The 12,915-nt window shown below is 46.6% G+C and overlaps 1 protein-coding gene across 5 annotated transcripts in view; it reads left to right on the forward strand.

Annotated features, from left to right (window-relative positions):
• The first annotated feature begins 5,760 nt into the window (after window positions 1-5,760).
• The window catches only part of LOC138757939 (complexin-1), a 91,112-nt gene continuing 83,957 nt past the window's right edge, over window positions 5,761-12,915 (forward strand). Inside the window, exon 1 of one of the 5 annotated variants that reach the window (XM_069926119.1) lies at window positions 5,761-5,809. The gene's annotated coding sequence lies outside the window, so the exon portion shown is untranslated. Of the gene's footprint in view, window positions 5,810-7,840; window positions 7,938-7,971; window positions 8,180-8,594; window positions 8,672-12,915 lie in introns of those variants that run through there. The other 4 variants (XM_069926123.1, XM_069926122.1, XM_069926118.1 and 1 more) reach the window with 4 other exon arrangements.

Here is a 12,915-nt window from a genome sequence, read left to right on the forward strand (position 1 = left end):
GCCACGTTACATAGTACTGGATTAATGAATACATAATGATTAGTACATAGGCATATTTTCTATGATTACTTAACCCCTTGGTTCCAACAACATAGACGGCCTTGGATTTATTGGCTGAAGAATGACAGATACATGCTACAGTTTATCAAAATCGCCTGGCCCTCGATTACTTGTTGGCTGTTGAGGGTGGCGTTTGTGGAAAATTGAACCTTACCAATTGTTGCTTGAAGATTGATGACAATGGCCAGGCAGTAAAAAATATTTCTTCAGGAATTCGAAAACTTTCCTATGTCCCGGTCCAGACTTGGCATCCTTGGTCCGGTATGTGGTGGACTAAACTTTTTACTAGCGACTGGAGTTGGATACACATGGCCCTTATAGCAGCTGGGCTTTTTATTTTAGCCCTCATAATAATTCCCTGCCTTGTGTACAGTGTTTAATTCAACGGGCCCTTCGTCAGGTCACTACAACCCAAATGATGTATGCTTTCCAAACTCCGTCTGATGATGTTGAGGCTGCAGTTCGTTTACTCACTCGCTGGGAAAAAGACCAAGCTTAAAATAATACTTCCCGATTGAGGTTTTACTAAGCGTGGATTGTGAGAGATAATGCTAAATAGGAATGAATTAGGATGGGGTGAAGGGATAATGGAATAAGGGAAGTCAAGCAAGTGCTAAATAGGAATGAATTATGATGGGTTGAATAAGGGTGGAGTAAGAATGGAGTGTGAGGAAGGGTTAATATAATAGAATAGGGGTCTTATAGCAAGTAGATTTAGCAAGTCCTGGGGGTTGAGATTTATGAATAAGAACAAAGACATGACACTTCCTGGTAAACAAGTTTACACACAGAAAGGCACACAAACTGCACGTAGGCAGAGTTACCTAATGCTAAACCAATCCAGGAGGCAGAAGAATGTTAAGGGGGGAGGTACCTCTGTACTGAAATAGAATGTATAAAAAGTTGGGTAAGCCCCAGTATGTGTGTGTATTCCCAGGGTAAGGGGAAGCACCCAACTTTGCACTGTTGTAAAATAAATGTTCTTTGTTTTCGATTTTTGTCTTGAGTGAAATCTGTGAAGGCACCTCTGCTTCTCACAGGAGGAATGATGTAATGTAGAACGTTCAGTAGAAATGGGGTGTCTGAGTCCGAAAGTCATTTGCACCATGGCAATGCACAATGGCCAGTAGGTGGAACTAGAGCGCTGTTCTGGTAGATAGTAGACACGGTCACTTGAGGTATGAAAGTAAGGGATAAAGCACTCCGTCAGCTCAGATGCACAACCCGTAGGGTCATTGTCCCGAACTAGAATCTACTTTTTTGACTTCTTAAGTGGCTGCACCTTAATTGCCTTGTAACTGTGTGGGCAAACTGACAGAGGGGTGTGGGGTGTGGAGGAAGTTCCTCACCATCCCTATGTGGAAGGGTATTAACTATGTTGAATAGTGAGGGGAGGTACAAAAAGTACAGAAGATACAGAGGGTTCAGAAGGGGGAACAGAATGAAGAGATGCATTTGGATCCCAATGTGTGGAGGATACAGTGGTGAGGAAGGGAAATCCAATTATTGTCAGTTTGTTCACAATAGCTTCCTTCAAACAACATCAGAAAGCCAAACATGGAGCTGGGATCCCACAATTATTTTTCTGACCTTTTCTCCTGTTGTTGCTGTTCTTTACCTTTCCCCCCATCATTTCCCACCTTAACCTGGTTACTTTTGACTCTTTTTCCCTTTTTATCCATCATCCCGTTCAAATTCTGCCTTGAGTGTCTGCCATTTCTTCAGTGTTCCGTCCACAGTACATATTGCTACCCCTTTCTCATGGGCACTATTCCTCCAATATGCTAGCATGGACAGCTCACCGCGGCTGACCCCTTTTCTGGGAAAACGCCACGGCCAGTTGTTGCTAATGGCTACAGTGGCTGGCCACCGTAACAGCCTACTCTACATCTGGGATGAACTCTCCCAGCACAAATTTCTAGTCAACATGGGTGCAGAGGTTAGTGTCCTTTCTCCTTCAGGCTTTGACTCTCATACCAAGAGTGCAGGTCTGGCGCTCACTGAGGTGAATAACAGTTCTATTTGTACATATGGCACATGGACTATACCCCTGAAATTCAGCAACAATATGTTCACATGGAAGTTCATTCTTGCTGCTGTGTCCTGGCCATTGCTAGAAACTGACTTCCTCAGAGCCCACTCATTGATGGTGGACTTAAAAGGGTGCCGGTTGGTGAACACCACATCATTCCAGATTCTCTGGCTTAGAACAGCCAAACTACCTGCCCCGCACCTAAACGCTGTGGAGCACTCAAACAATGAATTCGCCAAACTTCTTGCAGAGTTTCCAGACATCGTAACTTCCTAGTTCTCCACTGCCACACTCAAATATGGCATTGCACATGACATCCTCACCCAAGGACCTCCTCTACATGCCCAAGCCTGCCGCCTGCCTCCCAACAAATTGCGGCTTGCAAAACAGGAGTTCCACAAAATGGAGGAACTTGGAAGCATACGCAGCTCTGATAGCCTATGGGCTGTCCCACTACATATAGTGTCCAAAGCCACAGGAGACTGGAAACCTTGTGAGGATTACAGGTGCACCAACCACACTACCACTGCAGACTGCTACCTTGTGCACAAAATACAGGACCTTACAGCTAATCTTCATGGGGCCAGGATATTTTCTAAAATTGACTTGGTGTGTGTCCAAAGCCACAGGAGACTGGAAACCTTGTGAGGATTACAGGTGCACCAACCACACTACCACTGCAGACTGCTACCTTGTGCACAAAATACAGGACCTTACAGCTAATCTTCATGGGGCCAGGATATTTTCTAAAATTGACTTGGTGTGTGGGTACCACCAAATACCTGTTAACCCAGAGGATGTGCCCAAGACTGCCATCATAACATTTTTCGGCTGCTTTGAATTTTGGAGAATGCCTTTTGGGCTCATAAATGCTGGACAAACATTCCAATGACTGAAGGATGCAGTGGGGCATTGATTTCCTTTTCGTATACTTGGATGACATATTCATCGCCAGCCAATCCCACAAAGAGTACCTACAGCATCAACGTTTACTCTGCTGTCGCCTACAGGAGTTCAGGCTAACTGTGAAGCATGCCAAGTGCAAATTTGGGCAGTCCTCTATTGAGTTATTGGGACAGCAGCTGGGGTGTTGATCCATTACCTAGCAAGGTGGAAGCCATCCTCAAATTTGCGAGGCCCGAAACAATCAAAGAACTCCTGGAATTTGTGGGGATGGTCAATTTCTATCGCTGCTTTCTAGCCTCTGCAGTTCATATTGTGAAACCCTTCATGTCCAGCCCTGTCAAAGAACTCGAGTGGACAAAGGATATGACAGTAGCAAAGACACCAAAAATTCCAGGACAACCTTAATTCTTAAGATTATGATAACATCCATAAATGGGCCCCATGTCTTACAGCTTCTTAATTCCACCTACAGGGATTCTATATCTTCTGATCCAATGTCTCCTATCCCCAAAGATTGAATTCTATTTTTAACCAGCGAAACCACCCCACCTCATTTGCGTACCTTCCTGTTCTTCCATTACATTGTGTATCCACGGATATTTAGTTCCCAGCTGTGATCTTCTTTCAGCCAGGACTTGCCAACTTCCACCTGCACCACTAGATCATCAATCTTATTTCTTGTATGGCAGTCATTTAAATACAAGACCTTCAGTGCTGTATTTATCCCTCTTTTCAATTTTATGCCCCAAGTTAAATCCTTAATTTTATGCTTGTAAATTTGCCCTATCCACACAATATTGCTACACAGTATATTTTCAGTATATTGTATATTTATACATATATTTTCTGCCCTATTCTCTTATCCCCCGGCATACTAGATAAAAGCAAGGTCATTGAATTTGTGGCACAAATCAGAACAAAGGGGTATGATTTAGTGGTCATTACAGAAATGTGGTTGCATGGGAGAGATGATTGAGAATTAAATATCCAAAATTATTAGGTTATTCACAAGGATAGGCAGGAATGTAAGGGTGGTGGGGTAATGCTCCTAATTAAGGATGAGATCAGGGTGTAAAATCCAAGGAGTAGAATGTTGAATCCATCTGGTTAGAGATTAGACTCGAAGCTATTATTATGTAAAAAATAGGAAGACACCTGGAGAGAAATTGTTACTTCAGGCAGACACAGCATGGATTAAGGAAGAGCAAGTCCTATTTGACAAATTTACTGGAGTTCTTGAGGATATAACCAGTGCAGTGGATAGGAGGGAACAGGATATTGTAGACTTGGGTTTCCAGAAGGTGCTCAGTAAGATGCATAAAAGGCATTCACAGAATAAGGATGTATATATTAGCATGGATAGAGGATTGGTTAACCAATAGAAGGCAGAGAGTTAGAATAAACAGGTGTTTCTCTGGTTGGTAATCAGTGGTGAGTGGAGAGGTTGGTGCAGGGCCCACAACTGTTCACCATACATATCAATTATTTGGAAAATGGGAATCTGGCTCAGGTTCCAATCCAGCGCTGTCTGTAATAAGTTTGTGTTCCCCTGTGTCTGCATAGGTTTTCTCCAGGGCATTTGGTTTCCTCTCACCCTTCCAAATGTACCAGGACTTGTAGGTTAATTGGGTGCAATTGGGCAGCTTAGGATTGTGGGCCAGAAGGGCATGTTACCATGCTGTATCTCTAAATTTAAAATTAAAAAACTTAGAATGCACAGAGTATGCAGAGATAAAGATAGATTGAGTGGGCAAGGGTCTGGCAGATGGAGTACAATGTTGATAAATGCGAGGTTAGGCTCAGTGCCAGAGACCCAGTCACTGCAGCTTTGCCCTGGTAGTCATCCCCTCCCAATGGAATCCAAAGTGGTACACTAATATACTCACCAGACAGAGGGACCTTGGTCAATGTGAGGTCAGTATAGAACAAGCTTATGTGCTCAAAAATGCTGAGGGTAAGATCTTCTTAAAAATTTTAGGATTGATAAGTCCCCAGGACTGTACAATGTTGCCCAGACTTTAAATTCAAGAACTGAGTTATAGGTAAAGGTTAAACAGGTTAGAATCTTTTTTTCCTGGAGCGTGGAAAATGGGAGAGAATTGATAGGGGTATTTAAAATTATGAGGGGTATAGACAGAGTAGATGAGGGTAGGCTTTTTTCCACTGATGATAGGTGAGATTAAAATAAAACAGGACATGGATTAAGGATGAAAGGGGAAAAGTTTAGGGGGAAAATAAGGGGGAACTTCTTAACATAGAGATTGGTGGGAGAGTAAAACCAGCTTCCAGCTGAAGTGGTGAAGGTGGACCCAATTTTAACATTTAAGAAGAATTTGGACAGCTACATGGATGGGAGAGGTATGGATGGCTATGGACTGGGTGCAGGTCAGTGGGATTAGGCAGAAAAATAGTTTGGCACAGCCTAGATGGGCTGAAGGGCCTGTTTCTATGCTGTAATGTTTTATGGTTCTAATTAATGTTTTAATTGGGCAGTGAACTGGGGATCATTGACCAGCAAGTTCAAGTCTGAACTCAGAATATTGGGAATTGGGGAATAATTGGCCAGCGAGTTTGGGCATTTGGTCTGTTGTAACAAGAATGATGGGACAGTCATTAGTGTAGCAACTGTGTCACAGTGTGAAATGAAGAACGATAAAATGACCAGACTTTGTCGAGTCGAAATTCAGTAAAAGACGTTACTCAAACAGTGAGCTGCATCTTTTAAAACCCCACACGTTCCAAATGACACCATCGCATTGTGACGTCATGACCTCACTTGGAACCTCCCGAGCCGGTTCTCTTAAGCCTCTGGTGAGCTGATAAACTTCCCTTAAATAGTGGGTGGCACATTTGAGGAACCGACTGGTCTCTCAGTGATGTTGGTGCTCATATTTCTTTTTCATTTATCGTATAACAGCTGTGTGTAATTTAAACAGTGCATTAACATTGTCACTGCATTAATTGCTTATTATAACTTGATGCTGTGAAGCTGAACTTGTGGTAAGTGAACTGGGGGTGAAGTGTAGCTAATCGCAAGAAAGCACTAATTCTGGACATCGGAGTGAAGTTGATCATTGGATGGCCAGGAATGGAGCCTCAACAGGGGAGGGCACATGCGGTGGAAAGGTGCGGCATACAAATGCCACCCTCTGATGAGATAAGACCATAATATATGGGAGTGAATTAGGCCATTTGGCCCATCAAGTCTGCTCCCAACATTTCATGATGCTTTTTAACCCTATTCTCCTCCCTTCTCCCATAACCCTTGTTTCCCTTCCTAATCAAAAACTTTTCTTCCTTTATCTTAAATATTCCCAATGACCAGGTCTCCGCAGCCAATGAATTCCACACATTCACTGCCCTCTGGGTAAAGAAATTCCTCCTCATCTCTGTTCTAAGGGGACATTTCTGTATTCTGAGGGTGTATCCCCTGGTCTCAGACTCACCCACCATACAAAACATCCTCTGCACATCTGCTCGATCCAAACGCAATCACCACTCATTCTTCTAAACTCCAAGTACAGGCCAAGACCCATCAAATGCTCCTCATGATCCCTAGAATGAAAGGGTTATCTTTCTCCTGACCTCCTCTGGACCCTCTCTTAGATAAGGAGCCCAAAACTGTGCACAATGCTCTGTGCAGTCTGACCAATGCCTTCTAAACCCATAAGACAGAGGAGCAGAGATGGGCTATTCAGCCCCATGAGTCAGCCCTGCCATTTAATCATGAGCTGATCCCACACAGCACCACTGCCTTGCCTTCTCCCCATAACCTTCAATGCCCTGAATAATCAAGAACCTACCAATTTCTGCCTTAAATACACCCAACAAGCAAGTCACAACACTATACCATTGCTTTTACATTCTGTCCCTCTCAAAATGAATGCTAGTATTGCATTTGCCTTTCTCACCAACAAAGGTAACCTTCAGGGAATCTTACACAAGGTATCCCGTCCTTCCCCCTTGGGTTTCTGAATGTGTTGCCCATTTAGAAAATAGCCTACACTTTTATTCTTTCCACCAAAGTGTCTGATCATACAGTTCTCTACACTGTACTCCATCTACCAATTTTCTTCGGCAATCTCCGAATCTGTCTAAGTCCTTCCTCAACACCAGCTGCCCCTCCTCCTACTTGTGTACTGTCCGCAGACTAGACCACACCTCAGTGAGCCCTTGTAGATCCCTCCCTCTCACTGAACCCTTGTGGATCTCCCCTCTCACTGAGCCTTTGTGGATCCTCCCCTCACTGAACCCTTGTGGATCTTCCCTCTCACTGAGCCTTTGTGGATCTCCCTCTCACTGAGCCTTTGTGGATCCTCCCCTCACTGAACCCTTGTGGATTTTCCCTCTCACTGAGCCCTTGTGGATTCTCCCCTCACTGAGCCCTTGTGGATCCCCCGCCCCTCACTGAGCTGTTTTGTCGGCCGGCAGTGCTCGGGGTTTGTAAGAGGATGTGGGCCGAACGGCCTGTCCCGGGGCGTTCGCTCCCGGGGTCTGGTCTCCCTGCTCTGCCCACACATCTCTGCAAGGTCAATGCAGTGTCCTCTCCCACTGCCCCCACCGTTTCCCCGGCATCGAGCGCCGCTTCCAGCCCAGCGCAGAGCTGCTGCTCGCTTGTTCCAAAGCTGAGGTCTGCCGCTCGGAACCCGTATGGGTGCAGGAGGACGGGAATTGCGAGCCTGGGGCTCGGGCTCGGCACCGCCGCCTGCGCTCCGTCGCCGATGGAGTGGAACGGGTTGGGTCCGGCAACCTCGCACTCTTGTCACGTGATCATACATTAAATATATAATATATATTTCTCTGTCCTAAGGCAAACAAAAATTCGCCAGGTGCATTGCCCGGTGCCCCAACAATAAGAGAGAGGAGCAAGAGAGGGTCCCTTCGGAGGCACCGAGTGTTTCCAGCGCTTCCGCAGCCGCACAGACAACCCGAACTCCAGGTCCAAATCAACCAGGAAACCTCGAGTGTAGCAGGCCCTCAGAGGGTCCCTTTTGCCCTCAGCAGCCTCTCGAATCCCGGGTTCCCATGAGCCAGTCTCTCGGGGAGGGTGGTCGGAGTCGCTGCATTATCAGGGTTTCTTCCGGACCAATTATATTCGAAGCAAATGCTGAAAAGATCGTGGGGTTTCAGCAGAAGGTCGGGGTGGGCGGATCTACCCCGTGTTCCAGGCTCAGAGAGCAGGTGAGGGACCTTTCGCCAGCTCCCCACCCACAATGTATCGGCTCCCACCGGGGCTCTCCTGCCTGCCTGTTTCGTTGGGCGGGAAGCCCAGGCTGGGCCGGCGTGAGTCGCTTGGCCCGCTGCCAATCGACCTGCCAGAGGACGATTCTCTGCAGATAAATTGACACTATCTGTGACAGAACCTCTGTCCTCATCGCGCCTTGCTGTGCGGAGACTGTCCGCTGTGGCTATGTAACGGAGGTGGGATAGCCGACCATTCGAAATCACCGCGTTGCGGAGGAAAGTTCCCAATCACACCTGTCACATCACTGGCCCTGTGGCCCGGGGGGGAGTCATTTGTGGAGTTTGTAGAGTGTGGACATGTGCAGTTTGGCGCAGGGGGAGGGATGGGGCGGGAGCTATTTTTAGTGAGAGTGCAGAGCAGCGATGTTTTAGTGCTGCCGAGACACGGGACGTGCGGGCGCCCACTCAGATCCTCAGCGAGCGGACCAGGTAAGAGTCGGCGCTGCTCCCCGCGCACCCTCCAGCCGCGGGTGGCAAGTTACACGATTACCTCGTGGTCATTTTAATGTGATCCCAATGAACGGGCGCACGCCACTGCCGAACTGCCCAATGCAAGGAGAGGGCCAGCATTTTGGGGGGGGGCAATCATTTCACGTTTCTTGACAGCCTTGGCCCGGGTCACAGCGCAGCAACGGTACAGCATAGGTCTGGCAGGCAAGCATGCTCCTTGTCTGTCTGTCCCAGCGGCACGTCGCAACGGGTATGCCAGGGAGGACGGGGTTTGTAAGGTGCTTGACCGGCTCAGCACCAAACTGCTGCCGTTTGACTCCCGGTTCATCTCTCGGGAGAGGTATAGGAGACAGCCCTGGGTTTTAATGACCTTGAATTCTGGTGAATCCTATAAATGTTCAAGGGCGCAGAGTCAAGTGATCATCGAGCGGCGGTACAGGATGTGGCACAGAGCGCTTATTGGAGGAGGATGCTTTCATTGCCCTTGTAGTCACATTGCTATCTAGCGTAATCTGACAGAGACTCGAGAGCGCTCCGACACTGGGTTCCTTAACGTGAAGCGACGGGGAATATTCAGTTCGTGCTGTTAAAGTGTAAGCACACATAAGAGAGGTGGACAGGGATTGGCACCGAGGCACCAGCAAACATTCAAACCCAGCGGAGAAGCAAATCCTCCGCCCCCGCCAAATGCGATTGAGATTTGGCAGAAACGCAGCAGAAGGTGTTGAGTGAAATCTGCTGATGCAGCAAAGTAGTGAAACAGGCGGGTCTGAACTGACCGCGCAAGATGCGGAAACAAACGCGGCCGCTGCTGATGAGGTTCGCAACTCCAAGAACTCCGAGGCAATCCTGACTCCCTGCCCTTGAGGCACCAAGTCCAAACGCACGCTGCCGCAGATCATCCCGAGTGTAAAGGTTTCACTGGGGACCAACATTAGGTTGCTGTCGTGCTGCATTAACACTTTCTCACCTTCACACCCCTCGAGGCTAGCAGATAAATGCGTCGCCCCAAACATCCTCGGTCAAGTGCAAGCATAAAAACAAGGCAGACGGAGCCTTTACTGTTCCCACACTTCATAGAAAATTCCTCTTCCCACCCTCTAGAGAAATTTCCCGTTCCCACAATCCAGAGAAATCTCCCCATCCCACAATCCAGAGAAATCTCTGCATTCCCACAATCCAGAGAAATCTCCGCGTTCCCACAATCCAGAGAAATCTCCGCGTTCCCACAAGCCAGAGAAATCTCCGCGTTCCCACAAGCCAGAGAGATCTCCCGTTCCCACAATCCAGAGAAATCTCTCCTTCTCACAATCCAGAGAAATCTCTCCTTCCCACAATCCAGAGAAATCTCCGCATTCCCACAATCCAGAGAAATCTCCGCATTTCCACAATCCAGAGAAATCTCCCGTTCCCACAATCCAGAGAAATCTCTGTTCCCACAATCCAGAGAAATCTCTCGTTCCCACAATCCAGAGAAATCTCTCGTTCCCACAATCCAGAGAAATCTCCCGTTCCCAGAATCCAGAGAAATCTCCATTCCCTCAGTCCAGAGAGGACATCTCTGCTTTCCAAACTTCAGAGAGAATCTACCACATTCACAAACTCCAGAGATAATTCTGGCATTTTAGGCAGAATTCTCACACTCCAGAGATGATCCCCAATTTTCACACTCCAAAGAAAATTCTCACATTCCCACCCTCTGGTTAGAATTTTACCCATTCTCACACCAGAGGGAATTTTCTCACATGCATTCCATGGAGAATATTGTCATTCCAGAGAGAATTCCCCATTTTTTACACTCCAGAGAAACTCCCCACATTCTCATTCTCCAGGGAGAATTCTCCCCAGTCCCACACTCCTGAGGGAATTGTGCCATAACCACAATCCAGAGAGCAGCCCCCCCTCCCCCCATTTCACATCCATTGGGGTGACAAGTTCCTCATCATTCTGTGTGAGGTACAGTTGATGCAGAAAATTGTATTGCACCAATCTGTTCCTGCCATTAATAATAGTTGTCATGTTGTCCCAACACAGGTCTGACTAGCACCTCTCGTGGATTGTTGTGCCCAAGTCTGACTCCCACCTATAACATCATTCTTGATTCCAGAATAAACTTAAGACCACATATAATGCAACATGGTTAGTGTAGCAGTGAGCACAATACTGTTACAGCGCCAATTATCTGGACTGGGATTTGAATCCCACACTGTCTATAAGGAGTTTGTATGTTGTCCAGTGTCTGTGTGGGTTTTCCCCAGGAGCTCCAGTTTTCTCTTACTGTTCAAAATGTTCAGGAGGTTGTAGGAGAATTGTGTGTAATTGGGTGGCATGGGCTATTGAGCTGAAAGGGTCTGTTACCATGCTATATACCTATAGTTATTTTAAATTTATAACTGTACCAAGCCTTCCAATTTCTTGCTCCTCAGCATTGCCTGACTTGGTGTTTGCTGCAGCCCATCTGTTGTTGAAGACACACTACTATCTCTCAACCTGCCTAGTCCAACCTGTCCCCCAAGTTCCATGCTTCTTTAACTTCAGGCCAATCAAAACTCTGCTCTCAGGCTCTTGTTCAAACACTACCTTGAAGCTTGCTGGTGCCCCTATTATTGTTTTCAAATTCCTCCATACATTTCTCCACCACCCTGGTCACAACCTCTTCTCACTGCCTCCATCAGGCAGAAGGTATAAAAAGCTTAATTCAATTTAATTCAATTAGTTTATTATTATAGTTTTTCTTTAAAAGTACCCGTTCTGCTGCAGCAAACAAGAACTTTGGTAGATGTACACCTTGTTCAATGTGTAGAGCAATAAATGTCGTCATCTCTGCAATCTCCTCCAACCGCACAATATCTGGGATCACTGCCGACTGTTTCTCTCCTACTGGCCACGCCTTTCATCGCAAGGCTCTTCCGCTCTGAAATTAATTTTGAAGTCTCTAGTTTTTTTCCCCCCTCTGCAAGCAGTCTTTGAAGCAGGCTGCCCTTCCCAGCAGTTCATTTGCTTGCAAGGAGAAAACGATTTTACTCCTGAATTGGCCAGTATCTATCTCACTGCACCGTGTGACAGTAACATCAATGCTTTGCAACTCAAGGCACTTTTGTAGCCTAACAAATCTTACCTCTGTCTCAGCCAAACAGAGCCAGATATGCTCTTCATTAATTCTGTATTCTATTTATGGGTTAAAAGTCAAGTAGGCCCTGAAATATAAAACACTGTTGCCAAGGAGCTCAATGGCCCAGGCAGCAGCTGTGGTGGAGACCCTTCATCATGCCCCCAATTTCCTTCCTAGATGCTGCCCGACTCACTGAGTTCCCACAACTCTTTTCTTTCACTTCAGATTCCAGCATAGACTGAAATCTGACTGCAAATTCATGCTTATGGCGCTGGGAGGCAAGGGGTGGAAATTATTATATCCCAACTCTAACGATTCACAAGCCAGACAAAAACCAAACCAAATAAACACCTCAGTAGATCTGGCAGCATCTGTAGAGAGACAATGCAGTTAACATTTATTGTGGCACCAAGCACTGTCTGTAATTAACAGCCACGAGACTGATTCTGGGCCTGTTGAGGTGAACCTGTGAATGTACACCTGAGCACTCTCTCTCTCTCTCTCTCTCTCTCTCTCTCTCTCTCTCTCTCTTTCCCTTTCCCCACAAATGCTGCCCAGCCTGGGGTATCTGCACCATTCTGTAATAGACAGAAACAGAGGTCTTGCAATCCATGCCACTTTGTTTGGGGGCTGTGTGAATGAGATGTGGGGACATACCTACAGCTCTCTGGCTGACTGTGTCAGCTGGAACACCATCTCATAAAAGACTTTGAGGGGCTTATTTAGGGTGGACAGCCAGCATCTTTTTCCTTGATGACAATAGCAAATACCAGAAGATATCTGACTAAGGTGAATGGAGAAAAGTTCAGGGAGATGTCAGAGGCATTTTTTTTAATACACAGTGGTGAATGGAGGCAGGTTAAAAGACTCTTAGATAGGCACATGGATGAAATACAAATAAGATGATTGTGTGCGTGAGGTCGGGAAGGATTAGATTGGTGTGGAGTATGTTTACATGGGTCAGCACAACATCATGGCCTGAAGGGCCTGGCCTGTACTGTACTGTACTGTAAATTCGATCCCAGATCCCTGAGTCTGATATTTAGTTTCCCACTCTTTCTGGGGAACTTGTTCAGTGGTTCACTGGAGCTGGTGTGTTGCAGACTGCAGT

The sequence above is a fragment of the Narcine bancroftii genome, chromosome 3, assembly GCF_036971445.1.
Source record: "Narcine bancroftii isolate sNarBan1 chromosome 3, sNarBan1.hap1, whole genome shotgun sequence".
Lineage (NCBI taxonomy): Eukaryota > Metazoa > Chordata > Chondrichthyes > Torpediniformes > Narcinidae > Narcine > Narcine bancroftii.